The 22,522-nt window shown below is 35.3% G+C and overlaps 1 pseudogene across 1 annotated transcript; it reads left to right on the forward strand.

The window, feature by feature from the left end:
• The first annotated feature begins 1,397 nt into the window (after positions 1–1,397).
• On the forward strand, positions 1,398–12,459 carry LOC148598954 (zinc finger MYM-type protein 1-like; annotated as a pseudogene). Its single transcript, XR_015918357.1, has 10 exons — positions 1,398–1,639; positions 2,098–4,157; positions 5,323–5,486; positions 5,899–6,030; positions 6,381–6,526; positions 7,926–8,078; positions 8,989–9,005; positions 9,333–9,545; positions 11,740–11,795; positions 12,279–12,459. The product of XR_015918357.1 is annotated as a zinc finger MYM-type protein 1-like (transcript).
• The last annotated feature ends 10,063 nt before the right edge of the window (positions 12,460–22,522 follow it).

A 22,522-nucleotide genomic window follows, 5' to 3' on the forward strand; every position in this document is an offset into this window, starting at 1 on the left:
ATGACCCATTGAATAAATCAGTTTTCATGGTGCTGATGGATACACCATAACGATCCACGAGTTCATGATGACGACCATAAAACTTCTGTAGTGATGACTTCAATCTTGTAGCAACATAACCCTGTTCCAGAAGCCTATTTGTTAGAGTTCTAGCGCGATACAAAAAGTCTGCGTAGTTTCGGCAAGCTCTGGCATAACGTATGAGTTGTGATATGAACACTCCATACGCAGGAGCCGAAGGGATGTTGCCACAGATGAAAGGAAAGTTGACAATTCTGAATGAAAAGTCATCACGTTTGTCGTAAAGTTTGGTCAATAATTTTCAGTGCTGATGGATACACCATAACGATCCACAAGTTGAAAAAGGAACCAAGCGAGAGGAAAGTGTTGATACCCCCCACATCATTCTACTTACCTGAGTCACGGACACCCAGTCCAAGGCAGGCCCCGGTTACTCAAATGGTAACTGACCACCTGTACACATATGGGTTATGTGCACATCAGGAGATGAAGCAGGAAGAACAACCCCACGTTCAGCAACAGACTAGGGATGTATCAGTAAGTGACGACAGGTAGTCGTTGTTGAGAGAAAACATGCAACTCAAGGAGCGTCAGTTGGAACTGGAGGAGATGACGCGACAACACAAGATCAAACAGGAAGAGGGTGCATCCCCAGTGAGGGTCAAGGAAAATTCAGTGAGAAAAGCTGATGAGAAACCATCACAATTAGTGTTCAACCCGACAGCGACAAGCACGGGAGGAGTGAAGCAAGCAGTCCCGTGCCCTGTCGTGCCCCCTGTCGAAAAACATAGTCAAAAGTGAACTTTCCCGTGAATTCGGGTGTAATGCCAGTGGTTACCCAAATGAGACAAGTAGTGGCGAGTCAATCGACATGCACAAATCAACCACTTACACAGGGAAGTTTGTATGTGTCACAGACTCATATTCAGGGACAGGTATTCCCACCTATTCAGTCCTTGCCTGGTACACAAAGTGTTTTGTCCACTGTACCTGTGACACAAACAGTGTGGGCAGGCGCGTAGCCAGCCGGACGCACGGAAGCACGTGCTTCCACGTCGTTTCGGCAATTTTTTTTTTTTTTTTTTTTTTTTTTTTTTTTGAGAGAGAGAGAGAGAGAGAGAGGGTTAAATCCCTTAGTTACGTGCATAAACAACCCTTATTTTTATATGACTGTCTGACAGTTTATTCTGACATGTGTCAAAACAAACCATTTCATTTAGTTTTAAATTGACACTTGATTGTAAGTCACCTCATTTCCGTCACATCACCTGATTTATCGCACGTGACTGATGCAATTCTGGGTACCATGTACCAATAGTAGTCACATTGAGTTGAGCAGTTGCAGACGCACATTGAACAAATATCCTACTCATGATATGCAGTCCAAGCTTGACAATTTTTTTGTCAAAGGAAAACCTAATAATGTCTCCAGTTCCGAGCAAACAGACACTACAAGTACAAGTGCCACTGAACAACAAGCCAACCTTCCCTCTAATGCTGCTGGGCCCAATTATTTTGATCTTGGGAAAGTGTCCACAGAGATGATATCACAAGACAAGTTTAAATTAGACCTATTGGCGACATCCTGGGATGCCTCGAAATTTAGCTTTCCTATGAGGTAATTTACCTGGATCATTATATTTTAAGTCTTTGTATCTAAACTCCAAGAATTTATGTATGATTCTATTTACAACGTTTCCTCCATATCCCTTCTTTGTACATGTACATTGTTATAAAAAAAGATAAAATATCGTAAAAAGATTTTAAAATGGACATCGGTTTACTATTTGTTCTATGTCTACAGAAGTTTAGAAGGGTGTGCTGAACTTTATTTTACTATTTATTTAGGGACTGACTGCGATCTAGCATTGGGTCTCCTCACCGTTCATTGAAGACCTTAATTATGGTCACGGGCTATGTGTTGTTTTTCTCCCCTTTACGTCGTTGTCTCTTTGACATGCTCTCCATTTCCCTTCTTATTTAAAATGTATAAAAGAAACAACCTAATATCCGTCAAACTGTCCGACATGTGTTTTTGTAATCTTTTAATGACGGATATATTTCCTTGAATTTCAGGAAAATCAGAGGTGTAAACAGAAGCTTGAATTCAACATGGTTATTGAATAATCCTTGGATGCGTTATTCCGAGTCATTAGATGCAGTTTTTTGTGCACCATGCGTATTATTCGGACCAAAGAGAGATGATACAAAAGACAAAACCTTCACTTTGACATCCAAAGTAGATGACTGGTCAAACATAGGTCGTTCGGTGGAAAGACATTTGAAAAAAGGTGCAAAACACCACGATTATGTAATGTCGGCAGAGGAGTTTGTGCGTATACAAACACGGAAATCTTCCGACATATGGGAATCTATGTCCAAAAGCTACAATGAACAGGTACAAAGAAACCGGAAAATTTTACACTGTATCCTTGAAGTAATCATTTTGTGTGGAAAGCAGAATATCGCATTAAGAGGACATGAGGAAAAAGACAGTAATTTTGTGGCCCTGCTGCACGACAAAGCGAAATACAATGATATTCTAGCTGATCATTTGGCGCATTGCGATCATAGAGCAAAATATACTTCACCACAAATTCAGAACGAACTGATCCAAATAAGTTCAGAACAAATTCAAAATGAGTTAGTCGACAACTGTAATAGGGCAGTGTATTTCGGGTTCATTGCTGACGAGGCAACAGATAGCTCGACTAAGGAACAAATATCTTTATGCGTTAGGTATTACGATCAGCAATCACAAACTGTTCGCGAGGACTTCTTAGGATTTGCTGAGGCAGAAAAAACTACGGGCGAATCACTTGCCAATAAATTTCTGGCGGAATTGGAGTCGATCGGAATTATAGTTGGCCATATGCGCGCTCAAGGGTATGACGGTGCCGCTAATATGTCAGGTATTCATCGTGGGGTTCAAGCCAGGATAAAAGAAACTGTTCCAGAAGCCTCTTATGTGCACTGCAAAGCTCATAATTTAAACCTGGCCATAGTACACGCGTGCAAAGAACCACTGATAAGAAATCTTATGGACACGGTGCAGGCAATAGCCTTTGCATTCGATTACAGCGCGAAAAGATTATTAAACTTCAAAGAAAATCTAGAAACTACATATGATAACGTCAAAGAAGGTATGGGAAAACCACAAAAACTGAAAACGTTGTGCGAGACGAGATGGGCAAGCCGGTCTGACTCTCTTTTCACGTTCTTGACGGCCTTTCCTGTTGTTGTGAGCTCATTAGACGATTTACAACAAGATGGTGACGCTAAGGCCCGTAGCTACTACAGTTCAATTACAAAGTTTGACTTTATTATCGGGTTGGTGGTTGCTCAAACGGTGTTGCAACCTCTGGTTCGCCTGTCTGCGGTTCTGCAAGGAAAAGACTTCGATCTAATTCAGGCTGTTGGCGAAGCTAAAGTGGTGGTAGCGGTTCTACAGGATATGCGAGATAATGACGCGGAATGGGACTCTATCTATGACTGCGCAGTTGCTTTGGGAAACTGTTGAAGTTGATCCAGCTATACCTAGGGGAGCCGCAAGGCAACAACACAGAGTTAATGTCCCTGCAGCAAACCCAAGTCAATACTGGAAAAGGGCTTTGTTCCTGCCATTCGTAGATCATCTTTTACAGGAATTACGCGACAGACTCATTAAAAATGGGGACCGATTTCTAGCCCAACACATCGTTCCGTCTTTAATCGATGGTCTAACGGACGATGCTATAAACAAGCTGCATGACACTTATAGTTCTGATATGGCAGACATCACATTGGAGGAATTCAACCTAGAAGTTCGGAAATGGAAAGCCCGATGGAATGGAGTTGAGGTGGCCGATAGACCAAGTACCTTATCAGATACATTGAATGTGACCTCATCTGACTTATATCCGAGTCTGTATAAGTGCATGCTCATCCTGGTTTGCATGCCCGTCACAACAGCCACAGCCGAGAGGAGCTTCAGTGTGATGCGCCGGGTAAAAACCTACCTCCGCTCCACCATGACTACTGAAAGACTCTCCGCTCTTTGTATGCTACACGCATACAAAGATTTCTCTGTTGACATTGAAAGAGTTATCGATTCATTCGCTACACGTAAAGACAGGCGACTGCCTTTCCTGTTCCGGGTTAAGGAGAATGATTAAATAATGTATCAATAATAAAGTAGATCACAAAAGTTTTTAATATATATTAATTACACCAAGTCCCGTGTATGCGCTAGAATGTTCTCAACAGAAGTCACCTACGTAGTTTTCACTTTGTCTGTCTGTCCGTCAACTTGTCTGTCTGTGACCAGACGTTACTCACCGAAATATGCATATCCACATACCCAAATTTACAGGTTTTTTTTGACATTTTGGTAATACTTGTTTTCTGTTTGATTTGAAATTTGTCACCATGTTGCGTATATTTGCATTAATTTACATCTTTCAAAAGAAAAGAAAAACATAATTTTCGACCTATTATAAGCATGTTCTAACGTCTCATTTTCTTAAAATCGAGGAGCTTCCGGGTGGCTTCGCCCCCCAGGGCCCCCCAACAGGGCTTTGCCCTGGACCCACTGGGGGCCTTGAGCGGCCCCTAGACCCCTCGCCGTAGGTTGCTTCCACTTCTAAAAAAGCCTGGCTACGCCCCTGTGAGGCAGAGTATGACATAATGTCTGTCAAAACTGATGTTTTCTGGTTTTCAGTAAATCACAGTTGATTTGAGGTGACATTGTCATTGGAAATTACCAATATACTGTAGTGTCAAGGCAGTAGCCTGAGATAGAAAATATCAGACTGTAAGAACAATAAAAAAAAAATAATAAGTTAATTTAGGAAATTATTCTGCAAGTGTGATTGACTCTGTCTTCCAAACATTTAAAATTTGGAAAAAGCGTTTTTACAAGAAACTAAAGAAATTGCCTTTGAAATTTGTGTTCAATTAACTTGTCAAGTCACTGATAGACTATACTTGAGTGCTTGATACCCAAGGTAAAGGTCATAAGATCGACAAACAAAGAGAAAAGGAGGGGGTAGTACTATATGCAAAAGCTAATCAGAAAATTTTCACCCACCTTAATTGGAAGGGCTTATCATATATTTCACAAATGAAGACAATTTCTTGAGCTTTGTATAGGATTTCTGCTAGCCTTTTTTGATAATATATCAGTTATTTTGTGGTCTGGTGATTTTCACTTCCTTGAAATACTTTGATGTAGGCATTTCTATTGATACCATTTTACATATTATCATATATACCTGAAGAGGCAGTTGAGTTACCTTGAAATATTATTTATTTATTTTTCAGTATTTGAAATTTGAATCACCAGAGATGGCCGAGTCGTTGGTGTCAGGTTTGGATGGATATTATCGTCTTATACATCACTATTACTTCAGTCTGTGTGATAATGATCTTGTTGAACCCCCATCACTAAAGATGCTGAATCAGATAAGAAGCCATGGACCTATTGAGTAAGTCAATACAAATAAAGAGGAAAAAACTGTAACATATGTTTTATAACCTGGAAATGTGTTTTTCTTATGTTTTCCAATTGTGTTTAGGAGCAACAAAATAAAATTTAATAAAGCATTGGATTTTGGTACATGTACTACTTCTTGTTTAAAATGGGTAATGATTATATTTTTATAATTTTCCCTCCAAAAGATGATGAGAATATATATTCTGTATGCACATCTATTCATGATTCTGTTTTTCAATTTTGAATGCAGGTTTAACATGTTTAAGCAGTTTTTTCTTCTGAAGGTCATTATCATTTCAAAACTTGGTACAAATGTTGTAACCACACGTTGTTTGGTCTCTTTGTCTCTTGACTCAGATTATGAATGTCACACTAGCTATGTTGTTACCTTGCTCCCCTTTTAGGGAACCACCTTCACAACGATGGTGTCAGGGTAGTGTACTCACCACAAGTCTTGGAAGTCATGGGTTTGATAGACAGCCGAGTCACACCAAAGTCTTAAAATTGGTAGTCACTGCTTCTCCATTGAGCATAGGGTATTTAAGGGGATAGTGACAACTTGTAGGCATGATAATGAGTTGATGGCACACCAACCTGCAGGCTGTTGCTTCTGTGAGCTGGCATGATAGAGATGTAGGGCACCAACCTGCAGGCTGTTGCTTCTGTGAGCTGGCATGATAGAGATGTAGGGCACCAACCTGCAGGCTGTTGCTTCTGTGAGCTGGCATGATAGAGATGTAGGGCACCAACCTGCAGGCTGTTGCTTCTGTGAGCTGGCATGATAGAGATGTAGGGTCTGTTTGATTGTTCAGTTGTTGTCGTCCTGTAATGTTTGAAATATATAACCTCAGGAGTTAACCCATGTCAATCTATCAATCCCTTTCAGGGACAGCTATGCAGCAAAGAAATTAAAAATGTACTCACATAAGCACTACCTGATTAAACAAGATATTTACACACCAGATCAGTTTTCAGTTGTGTATTCTGACCAGGACCAAATACGTATCAGACAGATTGTGAAGAATGACAGTGGTTATTTTGTGGAAGGATTAGATGATTGCTGCTGCCAAGATATGAAGGGCCTTTTATAAAGTTTATAAAGGATGGCAATATACCTCACCAGAACCCAAATAGAGTGAAACCTAAATTAGGTAATAAATTTTATTTAAACCTATGAAAGAGGCAGTCACATACCTCAATATAATCTTTAAAGGGTGAAACCTAAATTAGGTATTAAATTTTATTTAAACCTGTAGAAGAGGACATTATACCTCACCATTACTCATTTACAGTGATATTGTGTACATCTTAACATTTATATGAGGACAATACACCTAACCATAACTAATTTAGAGGGACAATTACCTAAAAGATTCTTAAACTAATAAACATGTATGATTTTTTTTTCGCTTTTTAGCAGAATTTTGTTATTTCAAATCGGGATCGTTACGATTCTTTTTTTACTGTATATTTTCTTTCAATTTTGCCGATTTCACTTTTTTGTAGACCTCAGAATCATCCTTGAATAAAGGAGGGCACTTTACTTCACCAGAACCCATTTGAGTGAAATTGTGTCATTTTATTTTATTAACTGTGAAATGTATTTTATTATGGTATAATTTGAGAAATATAAATGTTAGGGATTATAAGTGGTTTCATTACTAACATTGAATGAATCACTGTTCCTGTGACTAATTATTGTTCCAAACCACATAAAAATAACTGTACATGTATATATGACATTTTAAGCAGAAAAATAGATTTGTTTAAAATTATAATATAGTGTGCCTTGTGCCAATACAGGAGACCTCAACCCAATATGACTGCACTTTGACTTTATACAGGATTAATATGAAAGTACTCATTTTATATGACCCATTTATTTACTAACATGTTTAAATGTTGTTTAGAGAATCATCTTTCAACCGTCCGTTGTTTTTCTAAAAAAATACTGGTTTTTATACAGAATATTCTGGTCTTGATACAGATTTTAATTGGTCTGCCGGAAGTTGAAATTCTCTATAAGGACCAACTTAAATTCATATTATTACGAGTAAATTCTGTAAAAGAAACACTGAAATTCATGTTAAAACCAGTAAATTCAGTATAAAACCAGTATTTTTTTCTTGCTAAAACAATAGTTGAAAGATGATTCTCTGTAAACTGGTCAATTTTTATTGTATTTAAACACATCAGTTAATAATACTGTTAATTATGTCATTTTCAACAAAAAGTTATGTGCATTGGGAAATGGAGTTCAAGAAGGAACGAAGAGGGAATTGTGACCAATTATTTTGTATAAAATTAAGGTTTTCCCTCAGAATGGGAGAAGGGGTGGGGGTAAAGTTATATTTTATCCCGAAGAACTCATCTCTGCATTCAAATCTGATAAATGAATTTTTCTATAGGATTGCCTTTCATTTCATTACAGAATGCTGTGATATACTTAAAAATCTGTTTGTATCAAAAGCCAGTGGATCAAACACAGATGATGATGATTCAGCTGTTACTAGAAAACGACAACTATTTGTTTACTTACCTTCTGATCTCATACCATTGAGAGAAATGGAGATAGAAAAACTAGGTGAGAGATAGGAACGGTACAGTCAATGGAGAGTGGGGCTTGCTTTTTTTATTCTATTTGCAATCAGGTTTTCTGTTTTATTTGTGTCAATAAGCTGAAAGTCATTAACATGCTACTGTTCATCTTGAGATTAGAAAATCAAAAATCTTGTATTGTTCTTTATATATGTTTTGTACAAGTTGTAGAACATGGTATAATACATGTATGTATAAAAAAATTGTTAGCAGTTCAATGTTTGCTATATTCTTGGTTTTAGAAAAAAATATTGAATTTATAATCATTTTCAAGATGATTATCTGCCAGTTAATATTATTACCTCACCTGTGAGCTTTTCCGTCAGTTGGCATCCGTCGTCGTCATCGTTAACAATGTCTTCAAACATCTTCTCCTCTGAAACTATTGAATAGATTTGCATGAAACTTATAATGACTGTTCCTTAGGGTATTCTGCACAAAATGACCATTTGGATTTTTTATTGGTTAAAAAACATGGTCACCATTACTAAAAATAGAACGTAGGAGTAGATTTTTGCATATATCTCCAAAACTGTTAGGTTTAGCCAAATTCTGACTGGGGTAAAAGTGTTCAGCACGATCTATCTGCGGTCAAATTTTGGTGAAAATCTGTTAACCATGTTGGAGTTATTGCCCTTTTTGGACGTTTTTTGCTGTTTTTGATGTTATTACTTTCAAAAATCTTCTCAAAAACTACTATTCAGAGTTCAATGAATGTTGGTTTTTTTGTTTTGTAGGGTATCCTTAAGGGATGTATACGATGAGGCATTATGAGGTAATAGATATACATATGTACAATGAGGCAAAAACAAATTATATGTTTCCTATTACACCTTTGAAAGAAATAGGTTTGAAAGGTATGGATTTTTATGCTATTTTACTATTTTTATGAACAGTGAGTCTGGATGAAACAGTGCTATAAATGGAAAAATGACCAAAAATTTTCATGGTACACTTTATTTGGCTTACAAAAATATGGTGGGTAGGGTACTAGCTAGGAACATTCATCTTTTTTTGTTTGCCTAATAGCACACTATCTTGACATAAATTTGATAGGCCTAGGCCTTTTGAAAAATGTAAGGTAGTGTCAAACAACAGGTTCAAATTAAAAAAAAAAGATTCCGATTAAGAAATAATCAAATTTGCTGTAAGGATATTTTTGTTGAGGACCAGCAGTTCTCTTAAATATAATGTTGATGAAAGAGATATCTTTTTTAAACATACTTAAATTTTTTTTCAGTCCCTTCAGGATGGAGTATGCCAACAGCTGGGAATTGACGATGTACGGTTCTTTGTCAATGTCTATGGCATTTGTTTGACCTCCCCACCAAAGGTCATAGAAGAATATGCACAGTTTGGTTCCTTGTCTAAATTTTTTAAACTCCGGAAACCAGTCACCCTCCAGCACTTACAATTTATTGCATTACAGCTTGCTGAAGCTCTATTATATATGGTAAGCTTATACTGGGAAATGGATATAGGTATGGAAGTCTCGTTCCAGTTTCATTTTCCCGAAAATTCAGAGTTTTCCATATAAAAAGTATTGAAATTGGAACGCCAATCTGCATTTTATTGTTTACTTCCAGTATCCCTAAACGCTGCATTACAAATCACTTTTACCATGTAGAAAGATATATATGTCATTTTTTTTTTATAACTTTACACAAAAAGATGTTTTAGTTTTAATTCTGAACTCAATGTTCTGTAAAAGATGAAGTTTCCATGTATTCTGATGGTAGATTAAGATCCAATCTCTGGAAACCACGGAGTCACGTGACGACACTTACATACCATACTGCTTTTGATACAGCCAAGTAAAAAATCTAAATTTAGAAGAGATGGTATATACATTTGTAGGAATTACCATGTACACTGTAAGAACAACTCTTTTTAGACTATGAAATGGATTTTGATGAAACCTTGTAAAAAAAAGTTGGGTGCCAGAGAGAAAGATATTTTTTGCTGAATACTTGCAAAGGGAGATCATTAAGGTTTATAGTCCCGGTGGAGCTGGGTGTTCAAGCTGCTGACATTATTACTAGTTTTGCAAAAAGATAGGCAGTTCAGTCTTTGTTGTATTGTTTATTCAGGATTCACTGGCTTGCAAAATGTATTGACAAGATGTAGAATTTTTGCCCTTTTAAAGCACAAATCCATGTACAATTTTGGCACTACAATTGGTAGTGACTAAAGGTGCAAAAATAACCAAACAAACAGTTTATTTCTGATTTACACACACCATATGGAGTATATTGAATACAGCTATAGTCCTTTCTGCATACAGTTCTGTATTTTGGAAAAGACTATCATACGTCCCCCATTTAAATCCACCAAATCAAGAACAATAACTCTTGCACTTATTATGAAGACCAATACTAATCTTGCCAGAACTGATCAATGCAACTATAATTGTCATTGATTATCAATTGATGATCAATAAGGATTAGTCATTATTCTGTCAAGCCGATCCATGCAATTTGGATTGTGATTGATTATTAATTACCAATCAGTTTCTGATCAGTCAACAATCTGTCAAACCGATCCATGCAACTGTAATTGTGATCAATTATTAATTACCGATCAGTTTCCAATCAGCCATCAATCTGTCAAACCGATCAGTTGAACTGGTGATCGCAACACTTGACCACTGAGCGGTGAATATATTTTGCAGATTTCCTTATTTTGCTTGTCAATCTTTTCACATTTAAACAATTGTTTACTTTTATTTTGCATTTATTTTGTTTTTAGGAAAAAACAAGTTGTGGATTTTTGAAATATCTTAAATTTAAGATAAATTTAATATTGTATTATATTTGATTTGTTTCAAGAGAAATTCTCAAATTTACATGAACCAGTCATCTGTCATTTTACAAAATAAACTGTGATCACATCAGTCACTGGCCATTGGTTATCCATCCGTCAGCGATCAATCAGTCAGCGATCATCATCACTTGTTCATCGATTGTTCAAATAGTTGCATGGATCTGTTCAGTGACTGTATAATGACTGATTATTCTTTATTCTTGGTTGATTTTATGTATACTTAGTGATTCATAAAACTGTCAAATAATAAATATTTACTGTACCAAGATCCATATCAGAAAATATCATCCAGAGAACAGTAAAATAGGTCAAGGCCTTTTCATTTTTTAACCCTGCCACACAAAAAGGTTAGGTATTAGACCTTCCGACAAGTTGTGTGTCTGTCTATTCATCCATTTGTCTACCCCACCCCCCCATCCCGATAGTTCTAAAAATAACTTTAGAGGATATTGAAGCATCTTTTTCAAACTTATGGATATTGATTATCATAAAATACAGGTAAAGTAAAAATTTAATTTGATTGGATTATGTACACAAAAGTTAAGGCCATTTTGATTTTTTTTACCCCAAAAAAATGTTTTGCATTGTGACAGTGTATTAATGTACCATTAGATGCTTTTTTTTTAACATTAACAAATTTCCTTGTACCATATATTACAGATCCTGTTCAGTTGTCTGTTTGTCATACTTTTAGTGTTCAGAAGTTATGGCCCTTTTTAATTATAAAACAGAAGATAGGACTGTGTTAAGAATTAGGACTTATACTTTTATAGACTTTCTGTGGTAAACTCAAAATAATAACTTTACTTTTTTGCCTATTCAAGGCTGAGAAGAGTGTACATCATGGGAATATCTGTTGTGGTAACATCATGGTGTTTCAGTACGACTCCGGTAACATTGGCATCAAACTTGCCAATCGTGGGATGCTTCAGATATACAACAAGCTACCACTCATTTACTCAATACACAAAGGTAATATTTCCTGTCTTGAACGTAGAACTAGTATCTCATACTGGTGGAAAGACAAGATAATAAGATTCTTCTACAAGTATCTAATGACGATTATTGAGTTCTGCCTTATATGTGAAAAGACTGTTTTGCTGTTCTTCATTTTGTCCATATATTGAACAATTACTCATCAAAGCTTTGTGGTATTTTTAATTATAGTCTATATATAATTTTATGCTCAAATGATTGTTTTAATGGAAATAAAAATCTTTTTTCACTCTTGTCATATTTTACAAGTACATGATGGTAACATTACATTCTTTATGGTGACTGTTTATTTTATTGTTTTGAGTTTCTATCGACAAGAAAAAAGGAATGATAACAAATGTATGCATGTATATATTATTTTCTTCAGGATACCCTGGCTTGCTCCTGAGCTTTTCTCAGATCTGACAAAAACAACTATCTCATCAGATATTTATGCCTTCAGTACCACATTATGGGAATGTGCAACACTGGGTAGCAATCCACTGTGGAATCCATCTCTCACAGATTTCCAAAATGACAGTAACAAGGTTTTTATCTTCTGTATCTGATGAGAAAAAAAAACTGCCTTGTTTATCTCATGATAGCATTCTGGCCTCAAGGAGGGAGGGTCATGGGTTTGAATCATGGGTGTATCCAACCAAAGACTTAGAATTAATTTGAAAGTCTTTGCTTTTCCATCAGAAAATGGCATACACAGGAAAAATTACAACATGTGTTTTAAAATATATGTTTAGGACCATTATAGTAAAAACATGATTTTGTGCTTTTAAAAATGCATGATATCTTATGAAAACAGTACTCTTTTTATACATAAATACCCTCTGAAAACATGAATACCAAATGATTTTTTTTTGATTGTTTTTTTAATAAATTCTTTAGTCAGGAACATATATTATTCATGGTGGTTCTGAACAAATGAAAAACATATGCTTAAGTGTTTTCAAACATATGAAAAACATATTTTGCAATTTTTTCTGTGGATAGGAAATAAAATAACGGCTGGTTGGCTGTAAGTGAGAATGGTGTATCTAAATGAGATGATATGTGTATGGCTATTTACAGGTTGCTGCTTTTATGAACTAGCATATTAAGTAGCAGTCTTTATAAAAACTGATTAATATGAGTTGTTGGTAACATGAGAAATGCCTTTAAAATGCATTTTAGAAACCTCTATCAAAAAATAAATACCAAAAAAATTGAGCTGCAGGCTTTGTTGTGCTAGGTACAATCCCACTCAAGTTGATATCAGACAGCATCCAAAATTGCTTACTATGTATGCCCAATTTATATAAGGTTTCTAACCAAATTTGAAACCAATTCATTCTGTGTAAGCAAAGATTTTTATACAAAAGTTTGCATATCATTCCATATAGTGAAAAATTGCAAATTCCCAAGAAATAGGAAGTTGATATCAGACAACATCGAAAATTATTTACAACATATGTCCCATCTACATGAAGCCACACAACAAAGTTGAAATCAATCCATCTGTAAGGAGCCCAAATAATTGTGATAGAATTAGAACAGACAGACAAGGTGAGTCTAATATTCTATCCACTCTTTGAGTAGGGGTAAAACTTCAGATGTAAATACAAATACTATATTCCCCCTGCGAATTAATACTAATATACATACCGGCTTTCATTGGTAATTTACTCTTCTTTGCTTTTGGAGCTGTAAATAGAAAAAAAAAATGTTAGTAAATAATAATTATGCTTTTAGACCTCATTGACTCCTTTTTCTAAAACTAATAGCAAATGATATTCAGAACTTATTCAGAATAAACTCTAACAGTAGTTTCTGTAAAAAAAAAAAGGACACCAAACACATTCCCATTAAACTTTAGCTGTGACCACAGAAGTTATTAAGTTTATAATCTATGTATCCTATTATTATGGCAACTCACTTTCTAATGAGGGACAACAATATTGCCATGAATCAGCAATATTGGTAAGTTTTAAAAGAAAATTTAGCTGAAAGCCTCATTTGACATTGCAGTCTTGACAACATATAAGAGGCACTACTTTTACCGGTTTGTCTGAGTGAGTTGGGCAAACCTATTTTTTCATTTTGGCCTTTTGGGAAACAATACTACTAATATAAGTATCATTAATATTCATCAAGTCTTGGACTTGGTTGTCATGATTTCTATACAGACATCAAGTACCATAAACTTTGTTAGTAACATGCATCTATTAATGGTTCAAACCCTTTTATAATTTACAGAAGATGTTCTTAATGAAAGATGTTTTAAAAAAACTCAGACTAAAGAACAACATTAGTTTACGTGGACAAAAGAAATAAAAAGAAATATTCTCATGGCATACTCTCCCAAATTATGAACAGCTAGAGCAAATTTTCAATCCCAAGTGCACATATTTTCCATTTTCTTACATGAAATTTCCTCCTCATGATCACCTTCAACATCATTTCCTTCTTTATCAGCATCCTCATCAGAATCCTCTCCTTTACTGCTAATCTGACTACCTGTAGTTTAAATATTGGTTTCAATATATTGAACGTATCATAACATGTAACTAACAAATACTATAAGTCACAAGCCAAAATCTGAATGTGGTAAGGTTTAAGTTAGCATAAGTAAGTGACCTCAGAACACTTATTTGGCCATTTGAATTTCCAAGGGTTTCAAAATCAACTAGATGTACATGTATCTACCTTTGAAATCAAATGTTTGGCCATTTTTTTCTATTTCATTTTATAGATGATTTTTAAATTGAAAATCATGGACTAAGAAAGCTCTTGGAGCTCATACTGGACCATTTGTTTGAGCCAAAACTTCATTTTTTTAATTGCATTTATGTGTAAATTAGCATATTTGCATCTTTTTACTTGTCAGCTCATTCAACTGGGAAAATAAAAGAACCTAAGTGAGCACATACTTCCCTTTATAAATGTTTAAATGTAAGACAGACGGTGAAAGATTTGCTTTACAAATACATAAGTAGTGAAAATATACCTTCATCCAGAGAAATTTTGTCTAATGATATGCCTGAGTAATTGCTGATAGTTCCCTTGTCAAAAGCACTCGGCAGACGACCCATTCTTGCGATCTATATAGTCTCCTGTGGGAGTCTGTAGAAAGATCTGTGAATTTCAGTGTCATGGCCCATTAAGTTAGCCATTGCTTCCAAATCGCTTTTCTTTAAGTTCAAGATCTGTGAAACTGGCAACATGTTTGCGTAGTTTTGTGCTGATGATATTTTCTGGTTGAGACAAAGATGCATCCTTTGAAAATTTTCTTAGGACATCACAGCTTCTTATTGGATTCATGGACTCATGTGATCTTGCAAATAGATATGTATTATCTTTGTTTATTCCTGCTTCATTTCTCCACTTGAGTAGAAGACAGATACAACTCTGTAGAGAAGGAGTAATTAAAACAGGTACTGTTTGACCTTTCTTCCCACGAATTTCTACTCTCTCAAATGTAGAACATAACATTTTTTCAACTGGGCTAAGGAAGTCCTCAATTTCTTTCAAATTAGCATTTTTGGTCACTTTAGACAAGTAAGATTGTATGGTAATACGTTCTGTTTCTCCTCCTCTCCGTCTGTCAAAGAGTACCAGACGTGCTAGTGTGATCTGAATTAATGCATCAAATGCTGACTGAGAGAATGATTTCTGCAAAGCAGATATAAGTGAGTCAGTCTTATCATTTAAGAATGATTGGAGTTTTCATATATCCTCTGTAAGAGGTATTATTTGTCCTTTGTTCATCTTGCCAGTTGATAAAGTTATATTTAGACAGGTTTTGCTGTATATTATACCTAAAAAATTGTACTTTCTTTTGGCAAAAGATTTCACGTTATTTTGGTTCATTTCCTTACTGACATGCCCCCTTTTCTATGGATTATATTTTACAGATTTCTCCCATTACATCATTAGGGTATTAAGAATCTATCCATGTAGAAACCATGCAGATCTTATGAGTTAATTTTATCCCTCTAATTTTCTGATAATATGTAATATTAAACTCATTCTGTGAGAGAATACTATAAAAGTATAAATTATTGCGTTGCTACCTTTCTCTGATTCTGTTCGATGGAACATATTTGCAAGTATCAATTTTTGTGGTTTAAAAAAACTATTAGCTATATAAAGTGTAAAAAAAACAATTTATGAGTACTTTTTTTCATGCTTTTCTGTTTACCAAGAAAATATTGAAAATAAGTACACCAAATAAACAAATAGGTTTACAGTAGTATTTTATAAGCATTTATTACTTTCTCATTTTCATGGACCTTTCAGAATTTATAGTGGAATTAGCCAGATTTCAAGTCTGGCAAAACTTTCTTCTTTATGGTAATGTATAGAATGTCAGAATGTTCAAGTAAGCTTTCAGAACGAATGGTCCAAACCACTTGAGATTGGAAGCTTAAAGTCCACCCTGTGCATATTAAAAGTCTTTCATCATGACTTATAGGTGATATCCATTGAAGAAAGGATTTAGGTAGGAAACTGAAGTAATTTTCACAATATCATTTGTAAATGATATTTTATAAAAGGGAGTAATATCATCAAAGGGAGATCATTCATGTAAACTGTAGACTTGAAATCTTAGTAGTGGCGACACCTTATACCTCAGAAGTATACATAAACAGGAATTTCTTATCATGCCTTAAATACTTTACAAAGCTTGTGCTCATGAATATCTTAAATGATTTGAATGAAATCTAATATGGTTATAGTGATTCTCATGTAGATAATTGTAAACTTTCAGGTGTCCCCCAGAAGCATTTAAAAAAAAGAAGTTTACTCACAAAGCTGATGTATGGAGTTTTGGAGTGGTGATGTGGGAGGCATTTACTCATTGTGATTCTCCTCAAATCTGCAATGAAGCTAAACATATACTTGAGACAATGGAGAAAGGAAAACGTTTACAACAACCAAAGGAATGTCCAGATAAAGTTTATCAACTTATGAGGGATTGCTGGGAATTCAATGATGTTAATCGCCCTGATTTTCCTACAGTGGAAAAACGATGCAGGTATGACACAGAATTTATTTATTATTTGCCACCCATTGAATGTTTGTTTATCATTCATTTCATTTTAAACACACTGTATCTTTTGATAGCATTGTTCAATATACTGAACACTTAATGCTGAATTTATTTTTGTAATGATCTCTAGAATATAGTCTATGATTCTTTTTTTCTGAATTTTATGGGACTCCAGAGATTATTCTTGAATTTTCTCACACTGGGTCTATGACTCATTCTTGTGACATGAAATGGGTGATTTCAAATAAAACAATGGCCCAATAAAATTAATAATGCATTATTTTACAACAACAAAAATGGGCTGTTGACCCACATCTCCCTGTCTTTTTGTGCCTTTTTTGGCATTTTTAGGGCCAGTGGCCCTTGATCCTTTCCATAGTGATCCCTGTACTCTATGAATCATGACAGGAGGCTTCATTTCTCACTTTGAGAATGTTGTTTATACTTGTAGTAGATTACTTCATACAGTACACTTATTCTTTGCTTTGAAGTTCTTTCACTTTTCAAATCCGATTATGAAATTAAAGTTTTCAGAGTTCAGTTTAGTTCAGTTTAGCAGCATACCATGTGCTAACGGGTCAGTTGTATATTATTGACCTTTCTTGGAATATTAAACAGCATTAAAAATTAAGGTCATCCTATAAGCCTTCACATTTAAGACTTACCTACCTTCTTTTACCAGGGAGATATTTTGTTTATATCTTGGCTGTCTGTCAATCTGTCTGTGTGTCACATTCTTAGCATGTGCCCACATGTTTCTTAAATAACTGGAATGAAATCTTATACAGTTATAGTGGTCCAAGTCAGTCAGTCTGTTTGTCATTCCATCATACATTTGGTTTTTGGATGATAATCAAAGATCTGCACAACCAAGTTTTATTATCTCAACCTGTAGGTAACTGAGACATTATGTTTACTGTTGTCAATGTCTAGCATTGTCTGTCCAATATCTTAGCAACCTTTCATTAGATGGCAAATTTGGTATGCTATTTCAACTTGATGGGTTGTAGCATTTTAAAGTTTTTTGTCTGTTACATATCTTCTTGTTTGCAGAATTGTTGCTTAATTTGTAGGTCATAAATTTTTGTCACAAAAATTCCAGCATTTTATGGGAATGATTTGAAATTGGAATGCTGCTTCCTATTGTTGGGTTGTACTGTATGTGGAATGCTCCTTCCTATTGTTGGGTTGTACTGTATGTCTATATCTAATTTTGTTGCTTTTCAGGAGTAGTCAGTTTTCACAAAAATCTTAGTAACTCTTCATGGGAATATATTATAATATGATTAGCAGCTTTAATATGCTGGGTTGTAGTGTGTATATGCCTTTTGGCTTGATTGCACAGTCAAAATGATATTGTTTTATTTTTGGGATTTTTCTATGTCCACAGAAAATGTTCATCTTTTATAAATTCATATAGCTTTTCTGCTTGATCACACAACAACATCTTGCTTGCTGGACCAATATGTTCCTTTTATGGTTTCGTAAATTTTTGTTCCCTAAATATCTACAAAACTTCTAGAGATTGATTTGAAATTTGGCATGCTTCTTCCCCTGGTTGGTTTGTAGCATGTGTACGATTTTTGACTAGGTTGGACATCATATTCCTAATTATTCAGTTGAACTATTACCCACTCAGCAAGTGGAAGGTATATTAGAAGCACTTTGACTGTCTGTTCATCCTCCTATCTGTCAGCCCATCCTCTCTCTCAGCCCATCTTTTTATTTGTCTGTCCATCCTTCTATATGTCAGCCCATCCTTCACTCTGTCATCCCATCCTATCTCTCAGCCCATCCTTCCAACTCTGTCTGTCCATCCTCTCTGCAACTCCATCCTTCTATCTCTCAGCCCATCCTTCCATCAGTCAGCCCATCCTTCCATCTCTCAGCCCATCCTTCTCTCTGTCAACCCATTCTTCCATCTGTCAGCCCACCCTTCTCTCTGTCAGCCCATCCTTCTATCTCTCAGCCCATCCTTCCATCTGTCAGCCCATCCTTCTATCTCTCAGCCCTTCCTTATAAATCTAGCCACATACTGGTGTGGCAGGACAGCTTACTGTAGTAGCTTCGGTGAGATTCAAATAACCAGTTAATTGACTTGGCTAAAGGATTAATTCTTTAGCCAAATCGGTTTGTCGCTGGCTTGTCACCGAGCTGTCTAGGGTTTGATCCTTGGTTGTAGAGTATAATTTTGCGAGTCAAAGAATGCTCTCCCATTACACTGATATGAATTTACCTTTTTTGAGGTTTGGCAGGTTTTCACTTTGAAAACTTGCAATGTTTCTGTATTATAGTGATATTAAACTTGATCAACTCAATCTTTTATTTTTCAGGTTCAATTTGCCCTATGAAAATGGGGAGACAACTAATTGATATTATATATGTTTTAGTGAGCTAGTTTATATACAGAAGGAGACACAAAGAAAGCAAGAAGTCACTTCAAATTCACAGAATGAAACAGGATTGGGGCAAAGCAGATCTAAAGAACAGAAAGACACTACAAAGGGTGATAACTCTTCAGAAACAAGTGTGCAAAATGACAAAACAATGGAAGAAAAGTCTTCCATTAAAGAAGGAAAATCACATCAAATTCAAGGGGAAACAACTCCAGAACTTATTTTAGTTTTAACAGCCCAAGCAAGAAGCTTACCAGTTAGAACCAATGAAGGGCCATTAACTCAAATGGAGGCAAATTGTTCATCAAAAATACAAAAGCCTAGGACCGTTACCTCCTGTTCCAATTGATTACTTGTTAGACAAGAAAAACATTAAATACAGTAGTGAAGATAGGCTTGGTGATGTAAGTAACTGTATTTCTGTTTCCCTCACTTTATTTTTGCCCTGTCCATCTGTCTGTCCATCAATTTTTGTAAGCATCACTCCTCAGAAAATACTGCCCCTTCATGGTGTTTTGTAGGTAGTTAGGAAATGATATGAAGTTGTACATATTACCAGATAAATGGAGTAATGGCTTGATTGACTTATGCTGGTCAACTGTTTAAAGAAGTTTGACAAGGATATTTAAAAGTTGTGCCAGATTAAAAAAAAACATTTTCTCCTAACTTTTGATTGTTATACTTCAGTTAATTTTTTTGTAAATTCATATAAGTTTTCTATCGGTCTTTTGTAGGGTAATTTTGGCCAAGTGTTCAAAGGAAGATGGAAAAATAAAGATGGTGAAGATATAGATGTAGCCATTAAAAAAATTTAAGGAAGATTCCAATGATATTGAAACAGACGTGAATATTTTAGTATAGCTTTCACATCCTGGTATTGTCAAGTTACATGGCTTTTGTCGAACAGTTGAGAACATTAATGTTTTTTGTCTTATTATTGTTAAATTTAGCAGTCAGTTTTGTAATTTAAGAATTGAATACAGCTAATGACTTCCTTTAAAAAGGCGTGATACTGATAGAGAGAAAATAAATTACCCTTGTAGTGCCTCCTTAAGTATTGGTTATGGATGCCATTTTACACTGATATTTGGCTTTTTTATAATGAAACAGAACAAGTTTTTTTATTTTACATATGTGATATATGTGTTAAAAAGTAACAGGACTGTGTTTAGAAATTTTTCATTGTGAAAACAGTGGAAGATTAAAAGAAACTGCAAATTAAAAACTGTTTAATGTAAAAAAAAAAACAAGACAAGCAGTATGGCTCGTGGGAGCCTCTTGTTATGTTATGATTTTGTAATGTATATGTATGTGGGAAGGGTTGTCATGTTTTAGCAGTATCTTGTTTTCAGATGTTTTGATGGTGATGGAGCTGGTTGAGAATGGTGATTTGGTGAAATATTTAAAGACACATCAACTTGAAAAAAATCCTGTGGAGCAGAAACAATTGATGAAGTTCTGCTTGGGTATTGCTCAGGTAAGTTATAGAAATACTTTATGGTAGGTAATGATGATTTAAGGATTGTTCAAGTTATAAAATACCACCAACTTGGGGAGAAGTTATGCCTCGTGGACAATAAAGCAGTTTCTGACAAGCATAAATTGCGCCAAATTTTGTTTTGCAAGCATATATTGGTCAAAATGATAAACAATAATTATAATATGATTTGTAATTGATTCGAGTCTAATCTAAGATTTGATCCTTAATTAAAAATGTTATTAAGTTTGGGATTATTTAAGATGTGGACTGCAGACCAATTGAAGTTAATAACATCACTGTACCAAATTAGTTTATACAAAATAATTAAAAAAAAAACAACCAGTGAGAAAGCTCATTACAAATCAATTTAAATAATATAGATAGATAGATAGATAATTTTGGTCGTTCCCTCCGCGGGATTCGAACTCGTACCACTGTGACATCTATGGCAACACTGCCTGCACTAAGTCCAGTGCCCTAGACCACTCGGCCAGCTAGGCAATATAAAAATATATAGCCGGGCCAGCAAAAACTATATTTTTATATAGCCTAGCTGGCCGAGTGGTCTAGGGCACTGGACTTAGTGCAGGCGGTGTTGCCATAGATGTCACAGCGGTATGAGTTCGAGTCTTGCGGAGGGAACAACCAAAAATTTGCTTCGCAAATTTGACAGTTCTAACATTTTCAGACCTTTCTGTACGTTTATATATCTTCCCTGTATCAATTTGATCCGATGGAGCAGTGTAGTGAAGAGTCGTCACATTCTGAGACGTTCATATATATATATAATTTCACACTCAATGACTATTACAAATTAATAAAGTATCCAGATGATGCATGAATTGACAAATTCTGATACTTTAATAGCAACGATTGTTAGACCAAAATCAGAAGCTGAAAAGCCAAGGGACAAAACCCTTAAACAAACAGGAACAGGAAGACAATACATGTTAAAAGAAAAGCCAAGGGACAAAACTCTTAAACAAACAGGAACAGGAAGACAATACATGTTAAAAGAAAAGCCACTAGGAATCCTCCAGAAACTGGTAGTATGGACCAGGTGCACTGGTAGGGAAGGTATCATCTGTTTTTCTAGAAACACCAGCCTAATTGAACAGGAGAGGAAGATGACAAATTGAACCCCAAAAAAAATGGAAATTATTATCTCCTACTAATTTCAGTGAAACATATCTGAACTTCTCAGGTTGAAGGTTTGTTTTGTTTAAATAAGTAATAGGTTCACAAAGGTCAAATGCCTAATTGGCTGTGCAAAACTCAGATTATAGTATGTGAATGTCGGTCAGGCAGGTGGGTGGGAAAATTATTTATGTAACACTTTTCTCAGCAACTACTAATCACAGCCTCTTAACATTTTGTATTCAGCATCAGGTATGGGTCCCATATTGTGGGATTTGATTTCTGGCTTGTCAAACATCTACTCCCTGTTTATTGAAATTCAGCCATGTCTGTCTTTGATCCATTTTGATTAATCAAGGTATTATTTAGACAGTTTTCATGGTAAATTCATATTTGTTCTATGTTATTTCTTAGGGAATGGAATATTTGGCAGGTATGAATATAATCCACTGTGACTTAGCAGCCAGAAATATACTACTGACCAAAGATCTGGAAACAAAGATATCAGATTTTGGATTGTGAAAGATTCTAATGGAGAAGACTTATTACATAAGATCTGCTTCAAAGTCATTCAA

Source organism: Perna viridis, chromosome 14 (assembly GCF_037379345.1).
Source record: "Perna viridis isolate PV_CMFRI_1.1 ecotype Kerala chromosome 14, ASM3737934v1, whole genome shotgun sequence".
NCBI classification, from domain to species: Eukaryota; Metazoa; Mollusca; class Bivalvia; order Mytilida; family Mytilidae; genus Perna; species Perna viridis.